The sequence below is a fragment of the Phalacrocorax carbo genome, chromosome 17 (assembly GCF_963921805.1).
Source record: "Phalacrocorax carbo chromosome 17, bPhaCar2.1, whole genome shotgun sequence".
NCBI lineage: Eukaryota > Metazoa > Chordata > Aves > Suliformes > Phalacrocoracidae > Phalacrocorax > Phalacrocorax carbo.
In genome coordinates, this window is record NC_087529.1 from 1,245,938 (window position 1) to 1,255,697 (window position 9,760).

At 53.4% G+C, this 9,760-nt stretch overlaps 1 protein-coding gene across 2 annotated transcripts in view; it reads right to left on the bottom strand.

The window, feature by feature from the left end:
- MYO1C (myosin IC) overlaps window positions 1–9,308 on the bottom strand; it is a 55,896-nt gene extending 46,588 nt beyond the window's left edge. The window contains exon 1 of one of the 2 annotated variants that reach the window (XM_064467763.1): window positions 9,203–9,308. The gene's annotated coding sequence lies outside the window, so the exon portion shown is untranslated. Of the gene's footprint in view, window positions 1–8,437; window positions 8,587–9,202 lie in introns of those variants that run through there. The other variant, XM_064467764.1, reaches the window with a different exon arrangement.
- Window positions 9,309–9,760: the final 452 nt, after the last annotated feature.

Below are 9,760 nucleotides of genomic sequence, written 5' to 3' on the forward strand. Positions count from 1 at the left end.
CAGAGTGTGGTCCCAGGCTGCTGTAAGTTGACCTACACAGGTGAGACCGGTGTGTTGCAGTCCATCCCGTCCCCAGCTGTGCTGCTCCTGGCTGCCTCCCTCCTCTGCCCTGGGACTGGTACCTGTTCAGCTCTGTGCTGAGGCAGTTCAGAGAACCGAACAAACAGAAAAGTGTGGGTTTTTTTCCTTCATCATTGTTCTCCAAACTTTGTTTCAATTGATTCACCAAAGTGTGAAATGGATGCTAGTGCAGGTACAAGGCAGGGAGTGGGGAGCTACACCAAAACCAACTTAAATAAAATTTCATGTCAGTATAAGCTTATCTTAGCGGGGGAATACGTCCTCCTGGCAGGCAATAAAGGGCATTTCATTGAGGGTGACGTGGGTGAAGGTCTAAGACTCGCTGGCTGCCTGCTTCCTCCCCTACCCTTTACACATACACAGCTCCCGACATCTAAAACCTTGGGAAGCAACGCGTGCGTATTATCACCACTAGCAGCCTCCAGGGCAAGGCCGGGAATGACGCTCGAGGCTGCAGGCCTGCCCGCCGTGGCGTTCCACAGCCAGGAGATCCGCAACACGAGCGACCTAACTCGATGCACGCGGGTACGTACGTGACGCCAGACCCGCCAGCAGACACAGGCCCAGCTAACGCAGGGGTCCGCGGCTCCAGGAGACTGCGAGCAGCCGACGCTTTCTGGCAGGTGCCTTAGGAACGACGGCCGACGATGCCGGGCTCTGCTTGCGAGCGCAGAGCGGGGAGGCTCCGGGCACAGGCTCGTCACTGTGCCAGATACTGACGCCAGCCAGCCTTCCCCATCAATCCGCACATCTCCGTCCAGCCCATGCTAAAACCTCATTGATTTTCTACTCTAACGAGCGCTGTGTCACATTTGTGTTGACTAACCATCAGTACAGATAAGTGGTTTGCAATTAAGATAATTTGGTTTGGGGCCAGTGAAAGTATGGCCTCCAAAGCACTCTTGCAAGCTCAGCACAGTGCTAAAGAGATTAACCAGAGACACTCACTGCTCAGAACAGAAGGCCAGGTACCAAGCTGACAGCTACTTTTAGACCTTTATACCAGAATTTACCTTCCCAGCCTATCCAAAATAAAAAGCAAGGTTTGTCACAACAAGGCTTTTCCTCGGAAGGTAATCTCTCGCTTGTAAAATGCTCAGAAAAAAAATTCTTTCTGGACACGCACGCTCAACCTTCAGCAACACGGATTTTCTTCCACTCAGGTCCTTTCACAGAGGCTACCTATTCCTGATGGCAGACAATTAGTATTTCAGGCAAAAATGCATTCAATGACAAATAGCCAACTTTGAAGCCACTAGAAAAAAAAGTAAACAGCTACATGGGGGCAGCTTTTGAGTTCCATGGACTTCAGCCTGGACATAGTTCACATTCTCATCCTACACTGAGCCACTCTGAGGAATTTTCCTCCCATCGCAAGCTGAGCTGAGAAAGCGGTTTGGACAGCAGCAGTTGGCAGGTAAATATATTCCAGGCCTAAGGTTGGAAGGAGCTCCCCTCTGCCCCGACCTAGACACGGAATCATCAGAGCAGAAACAGACACTTGGCAACCGATCGGGCTTCAGCGTAAAGAGAGAGAGAGATCAAACACCCCCTTTGGCTCTGCAAGCTTTTTGCATACAGAACCTGACATCTCTTGCAACATTTCCTTTTCACATGGCGTCCTCATGACCCAGCTGCCAGAGCAGCACAGAAGCCCTCGCCACCCGCCAGGCCCTCAGCACCAGACAGCCCTGCTCTGCGAGCTCTCACCAGCGCAGCAGAGGAAGGTTTCAAGGTGGTCACTGTCCGCGCTGATCTCCAGGAAGAGCCGCCCATCTTCAACTCTTCTTCTTACTGTTTTGCTCTCCTTTCCTTTACACTTCTTGTGTCAGGACACAGTTATCTCAAATCAGATTAGTTTGTACTTGAGACAAATGATGTCTGAAAGCTTCACCCAAATACATAAATGCCCCGTAACCACCAGCCCGTGTATCCTTCAATTACATCGGGCAAAAAGAAAAGAGACTGTGCTCATATCGTTGTGTCATCACGTGTTCCTCTTAAATGTTCTAGGGACTCTAACATACCTGTTTTAGAAATGCCTCATTAAAGTGCATACGTTATCCCTTCTGTTACCCCCAACTGCTTCTAGCTTTCTCCAGCCCCTGCAAAAGCAGTCAGGAGAGCACTGTTTCTTCCGTGAATTGAGGAAACATCTTTATGGTGATCTTAGAGGATGGTGTTTTAAGGCAGCCAACGCCTACCTGACAGGCAGCGCTACTGCTCATCTGTACGTCCGTAACAACCAACATTTCAAACAATTTAAAGAAATGCTTTCTGCTGGAAACCAAAACGTTACGTGCTGAAACTATGCACCAACGGAAATAACGAGTGCGCCAAAATAACAGGCATTTGTCCCTAAGCCACTTCATAAGGCCGAGTCTCCAGCTAAACAGTCGGCGGATCCACTCCTTCCGGAGGATGCAGAGAGGAAAAGGAGAGCAAAATAGGACCGGTTGGACCTATGATACAGGCTTATTTTGGCCTCCCAACCTTTTCTGCCTCCCACGCCTTTTTCTCGCCCTCAAACTTTTCCAGCCTCCCCTTCTTGGCCTCTACTTTCCTTGCCGACCTCCCATGCCGTCTTGGCCTCCCACTCCTTTTCGGTCTCTGTTCTTCTTATTGGTCTCCCACCCTTCTTCAGCCTCCACTCTTCTTTCTGGCCTCCCACACGTTTTGGGCCTCTAGTTTTCTTTCGGACTCCCACCCCTTCAGCAGCACATGATATTCAAATCCCTTAATGTTATGAATATGCAAATTCCCTATCCACGAGTGTCTCACCGTGATGGGCGCATGCATACTTTGACTTCTCCTTCTACACCCTCGCTGGCCAGAAACAAGCTAGCTTCCACCCAGACGGCCTGCAGCCGTAACAGCGCGATTTTCTGCCCAGGGAAACGTGCCGGCGCTCCCACCGACTCCAAATCCTGCCGGGACTCTCACAGCGCTGCGCAGCTAACTGCGTTAATGGAGGTACAGAAGTGAAACATGAGAAATTCCAAGATGGTAAAAACCAGAGTTTCAGAGCCAGGCTTTCACAAGGTTTAGGGGTGATGCAAATCCCCACCATGCTTGTTTAAACAAATCTAGATCTTCTAGCTTTGCTAACGGCTCCACAAGCTGCTGTTCCCAGTTCCTACCCACCAGCTTTCCGGACAGATCAGCGAGATTAAAGTTAAAAATCATCTGCATTCCCGCAGAGCGCTAGGATCAGGCACACAAAAACGCACTCTGTACTTCTCTGCAGAGCTTGCTTTTGATCCCCTCCTCCAACTTTAAGAGCAACAAATGCGCACACAAATAAAAATGGGGATTTTAGAAGTCACATATTTTATATTTTCCCTTGTTTTCAAATGAGACCTTAAGTTTTCCTTTCTATTTTCAAACAAAATTGTGGCCAAAAAAGCTTGCGATTTTAGGATAAATCAAATATATATATTTTGAATACACTGTTCAAAATGCAGTATTTGGTTTACTCGAGAAATTCAATAAGTGCCTTTTTTGTTTGTTGTTTTTGGAAAGGTGCAACAGATATAAAAGCAGCTCTTCATTATACATTACTGTGCTTTTCCAGTAACCACGTCGCTCCGAATCTTCTCTTCCAGGCTGCAGCATTTTTTTAATTACCACTTAGTAGCTCTGAAGGAAAGGAGAGAGAACTGACCACAAAATTCAGGAATGCATAAATTCAAAAGGAAGACGTGAAATATCTTCAGAAGTTCCATTTTAACAGCCCAAACTCCCTTCCCACACCATCCCTTCGCAGGCGAGTCCGGCACGCCTAGCTGCCCCCCGTTCACCCCCGCACGGACGCACCCGTGGAGAAACCCCGCTACGCTGCACGGTGGCACCCGGCTTCGCCTGCCCAGCACCCCGAAACACACCCAGGTATACAAACCCCGTGGTGGTTACGCCCTCAGCAGACGTAATGGGTGGGTAAGAAGGCTGCCTGCAACATCGGTCAGAAAATAACGTGCTACCAGAAAACAGCAGATAAAGAGTCACGAAAAGGCAGAAAGCTGCTCGCAAGCGAACTTCAGGGCTCACCTAAAACAAGGCAAAAGAAACATCTGGTTTGCTATCTAAGTTCCGTCCTGTCAGAGGGAGAATTCCCGGCTTCCTGGTGCAAAGGTGTGGCTTTCCCTCCCAAGACACAGAAGAGGTAATTCTGAACAGACTCCAAAATCCTAAGCGTAAAGACACCCTGTTATTTAAAACAAGATGTGTGGACAGAGAACAAGTTTTTCTGGTCTCTAATTTGGAAAGTTAAATAAAACTCTAGGAAAAAAAAACAACCATAATTTTGTGCAATAACCTTCCCTCTTCTGCACCATTGGACACATCAGCCTTTGCTGCAGATCAAAACCTGAACTGCAGAAATACTGCTTGCGATGCAACATCGCGCAGCGTTGCAAATACGTAGCAGGTTTTGTTTTTAAAAAATGTTGATTATAGTGTGCTGCCTTATAATGCGTGGAAGCGCATATTTTAGTTATTAAAGTTAGCAAACAAGCCTGGCTGTTGAAAGTCATTTCCCTGAGTAAACAATGACTCAGTGTGGACCGTATAATGTAGAAGTTATTAGTTACTGTTAGCAAGTTTAAAAAAAACTCAACTCGCAACACTATACAAAGACATATTTCAGCACGGAAAATAGTTTTCCTCCTACTTCTGTGGTTCTACTCATACTGCTTCAGTAGAATTTAATTTTCTAAAAAGCTAAACAGATCACTATCTCCTTATTGTATAACTGGACGTTGACTTAGCTGGACCCTTCGGCCACGAGCAATAAGCACAGCGAGAGGGCCGAGCTCGCCCTCTTTGCTGTTCTCAGTTTGCCATAACGCTGAAGCAAAGACGATTCTTTCCTGGGCAGGAATATCCCATCTAGACCAGGCAGCAGGTGGCAACAAAAACAGATGTAAAGACAACCTTAAAATATTGAGGATACGGTAATGAAGAAGAATTGCAATTGCCAGCTCACCGAAATCCTCTGACAAGCACTGGTCTCTAGTTGAACTACAGCCCCTTCAATAATCCTCCTCTTCATTAGCAAATGGCCGAACGCACGGGGTGGCTGTCAGCTGGCACGAGGCACCGCAGACCACTCCAACTAATGAAACGCAGCCGCTAGGACGCAGAGGTTCCCTCAAGTCCCAAAGCCGCCGCGCAGGCTGTCCTCCAGGTGCCAGTGCGCGCCGCCCCAAAGGTCGGGACGTCTCTGTCTTACCTTCTGTAAGGGCGAGATCTCCGCTCGGACGTACGAACGCTACAGGGAAACATCCCTGGTAAACTTCTACCAGAAAAGTGCCTCCAAAAGAAACGACTGGAATCCTAATTTACAGGCATGGCTTTTTAAAGCAGCTATAGCTTACGAGGTCCAGCCTGCATCCAAACAGCAGGCTGAATGCCATCGCAGTCGTCGTTTTGCCCACACGCACCTTTTTGCCTAGCAGGGATTTTATAAAACTCTTTTATGGGGAATGGGGGGGAGGAAAAAAAAAAAGAAATCTGTTTGGGACAACATGGATGGAGGATTTTTTTTTTTTTTCATTCACAGACTGTCCATTTCCTGGTAAAAATCAGAACACGTTTTGCCACAACATTCTTCGCCACCACCAATTACACTGCCCGTTTGGTTACAAAACTTCCCAGTAACCGCAGGCTGCCAAACCATCCAGCTCCAGGAGCTTACTGCCTAGAAGGCAAACACTCTAGCGCTCCAAAGGTCCTGCCCAATGCTAAAAATCTCTGTCCGTTTATTATCAGCTGCTGAAGTGAATTACAGGAAGGGCGGTGGCCGAGCTGGGCCCAGGTCAGCGGACCGCTCAGGGGGGCGAGCGTCGCGGCGGCGAACAGCGAGCTGGTCATCTTCCTGAAGAGCCACGCTGCCCGGGAGAGCTATCCACGCGTGCCCGAGCGCCTCAGGGCTTCTAAACACCAACCTGCATCGCCTCCCGGTACAGGAATTTAATACAGGACAGACTACACTGAAGGTACATATTAAACAGGAAGGGTACTGGCCCTGCTGCTTCTTATTGTGTTGACGAGTACTGAAATAATGCTAACGCTAATTAAAGACGACTGGACCTTCCACCCCCACAGAGCATGACTCAGCTGCAACCCATCACTTGAGATTTGTCCACTCAGGCCTTCTGTCACAACAAACTTTGCTAGCCTTTCACATTGACTTCTATTGCTCGCTTACCTCCTTATTAATGCCTTCTGGGAAGAGCTGGCCACCTACCCCACTACTGCATGAGCAAGGAGTACAGTCCGCAGGGGAGGGCACAAAATACTCTGCAGGGTATTTTCCAGCAGAGAGATCGCTCAGCCCAGACAGAGGCACAGTAAAAGCGGGCAGAAAAAGAACCACGTTACAATCTCTCAGAAAGACAACCCATGCAAACCTCATCCACTAGAAAAGATGACAGAAGGTTAGACGTACGGTTTCTATCGAAGTCAGGGGTAGTGATCCCCACCAGACCCAACCACGTCACTCGCAAGTTGGTTATAAAGCAGCAAAGCACTACGTAACGCAGTAAAGCCCCTGACGGAAGACAAACACGAGCTGTAATTGCAATCGCTCTGCGCCAGTGCAAAGCACCGCTGCTGCCAACGGAGCAACCCCCACCTGATCCCAGCCGTTTCTCCCTGCGCCATCGCATCGTCACGCAGGCAGAGACGTGCTCACGCAATGAGCTGAGCCGGGAAACTGCTCCGCACAAATCGCCTGTTTGTTTTGCCTACTCAGTTTTTACTCAGTTTTCATTTGGACCGATTCTGAGAAGTGAACCACCTTTGACCCCCATCAATACGGGTAAGCCAAAGCCAAAGCCAACACAAACGGTTTTCCCCGCAGGGACGTTTTAAAAACATACAAATAGGCCTTTCTAAATGGTCCTTTAGCTTGTACGAAAGGGCAAGCGATTTAGTTACGTTTGCATCCCTTACAAGGGGCAGTAGGACACACCATCCCCAGGAAAATCCGCCGTACTTTAAGCTCCCTCCACCCTTTGTTGCAGCACCGGCAACACGTTGCACTTGCCCAAATACAGGTTTGTCCCACAGAAGGCATTAGTTATTTGAGAGCACCCTGTGAAGAGTCCCTCACCTGCCACTCCTGCAGACTGGGAGGCCAAGTGCTCCAGCCCAGCGATCCCCAACATTGTGCGCGCTGGGAGCGCCCAGAAGTGCCAGGGGAGGGGGCAGTGGACCCACTCCCCCTCCCACGGGAGCCGCGGCGCAGTTTGCTTCTCCCGCGTCCAGTGCGGACCGTCCATTCCCACGGGGGTGAAGGGCTCTGTACGGCTCCTGGAAAGCACGCAGCTCCCAGCGCGGCAAGGCGAGGGCCCGCAAGCAACACAACACTACAAGCACTGGAAGAATCCCCAAAGTCTGAATACTACCAGAACAAGCCTAATACTGTGTTTCCTTCGCATAAAGGCGCCCACAGAGCTTCAGCCTATTTGTAGAAAGAAACACCACATTTAATCTGATTTTAAGCTTCTTTCACCCCCAGTTTTTTTACTGTCCTTCCTCCAGTGGGCTTAGGTCAAACTAAAAAAAAAAACAAAAAAGAACCACCCAAAACCCAAAACCTTCTACCTGGCTTGAATGATTTTGTTGGCACCTGATTTCTCTTATAGATGTTATAAATTCTGAAGGCGCATCCTAAATAACAAGTTTCTTTGCTATTAATTATGCAAAAGACAACAGGAATTGCACCCTGGATTGTGAGTCACATGGAATATCTCACTCCCTTAGTATACTATGATTCAGACTTTTTTTCTTTTTAAAAAAAGACCTCCCCTTTATGTCATCATAAGTTAGGACAGCACACGTGCAGTCGAGCACTCCGTTGCTCCCTGCCAGGCAGAGAAGACGAGATTTGTATTTACACAAGCCCTCCCTAAAACACGGGGTTATACCCAGTGCCAAAACTGAAAACCCCCCAAGTGTTATGACAGCGGCTGCCGCACCAGGGCCTACTATAAAAATTAAGAACTCATCAGTTCCGTAAGCCCCAGGCAGTTTATAAAAGAGTTTTGAAAAGATGCTGACAGCTGGTAATTGCCCATTGCTCTAAAAGGGGCCGAAAGAAGAACGCCTTTCTTCCCAGTTACTCTCAGACGTGGCTCTGGTTCCCGGCCTGTCCCACCAACCGAGCCCGTCTTCTCGTTTGTCCCGTCCCAAGACCGGGCAGCTGCCGCCTACAAGTAGCTCCGGCGGAGCCCTCCACCTCCAGCAACCGTCGCAGAAAGGACGGACACCAGCACCACGTCCGTGCTCCGGCTCAGCACCATCTTCCCCCTGTAACCCCCCAGAGACGAGGGCGCAGACCAAGCCGGCTTACTTGGGAAGCTCAGGTTACTCGAGTGAGTCGTTCATTCAGCGCAGGCACGTTCCCTCCGTAATTCGCTCCCTTAAAGCGCTTAGCTCCAGGTGTCAGCAAAGGGAAAGCTGGCACCGAAGGCAGCACAGCAGAAGGGGGCCGCGGAGCCTCCGCGGGGTGCCGACCTGCGGCCGCGGCTGGCGACGCCCCGACCCGCGGGGGGCCCCGGCCGGCCCGCAGCTGCCTCCAGGAAGCGCTCCCGGGCACCTGTGCGGGCGCCGCCGAACGAGGAAGAACCGTGGCAGGACGGAAGCAAGCGCTGCCCCCGCGGGAGCGCGGCAGCGGCAGGACCCGGGCCCCCGGGCCGCCAGCCCCCCCGGGCCCCCAGCCCCCCCGGGCCCCCAGCCCCCCCGGGCCCCCAGCCCCCCGGCCGGCGCGGAGCAGCCAGCCCTCACCCTGCCCCGCTCCCCCGGCGGGGGCTCCGGCTACCGGCGTGTACTGAGTAGCGCGGCACCGGCGGGAGGGACCCCTCGGGCCGCCGGGCTCTGCCCGGGAGCGTTGCGAGCCCCCGGAAGGTGGCTGGCTGCGGGGAAGGGCCGCCCGCCGCCGGTCCCCCCGGCGCCCCCCGGCCGGTAGCGCGCTCCCGCCGGCCCCGGCCATGTGCCCGAGCCCCGGCGCCTTCCGCCCAGCCCGGGGGGGGCGGCGGCCGCCCCTCCCGCGGGTGAGCCGAGCCCAGCCGAGCCGAGCCGAGCCGAGCCGGGCCCTGCCGCCCCTCGCCCCGCTCACCTGCGCTCCGCCGCCCCCCCCGGGAGGCGCGGCTCAGGGCCCTGCGGCGGCTCCGCCAGCGCCTGGCGCCGACTGCCCGGGCCGCCCGCCCGCGCCGCGCCGCGCCGCTAGTGAGCATGTCCGAGCGCCGGGCATGCGGGGTGCGCCGGGCCGGGCCCCCGCCGCCGCCGGCCCCCGCAGCCTGCCCGCCGCCGCCGCCGCCGCGGGACCGGCCCCGCAGCTCCCCCGCTCCGCGGCCCCGCCACCACCACCCGCCCCGAGGCCCCGCAGCTCCCCGCTCCGCGGCCCCGCCGCACCCCTGAAGCCCCGCAGCTCCCCTGAAGCCCAGCCACCCCACCCCCCAGACCCCGCAGCTCCCACGCAACTCCCCCAAAGCCCCGCAGCTCCCCCGCCGCCGCGGCCCCCCCCAGGCCCCGCAGCTCCCCCGCAGCGCACGGCGCGGGGAGCAGGAACCCGCTCGCAGCGCTCCCGCTGCCCGCGACAAGAGCATCCCCCTCCCCGCGCCGGTTCGCTCCAGCCGCCCAGCACTCCCGCGGGCACCGCCGCCCGACGCCGGCA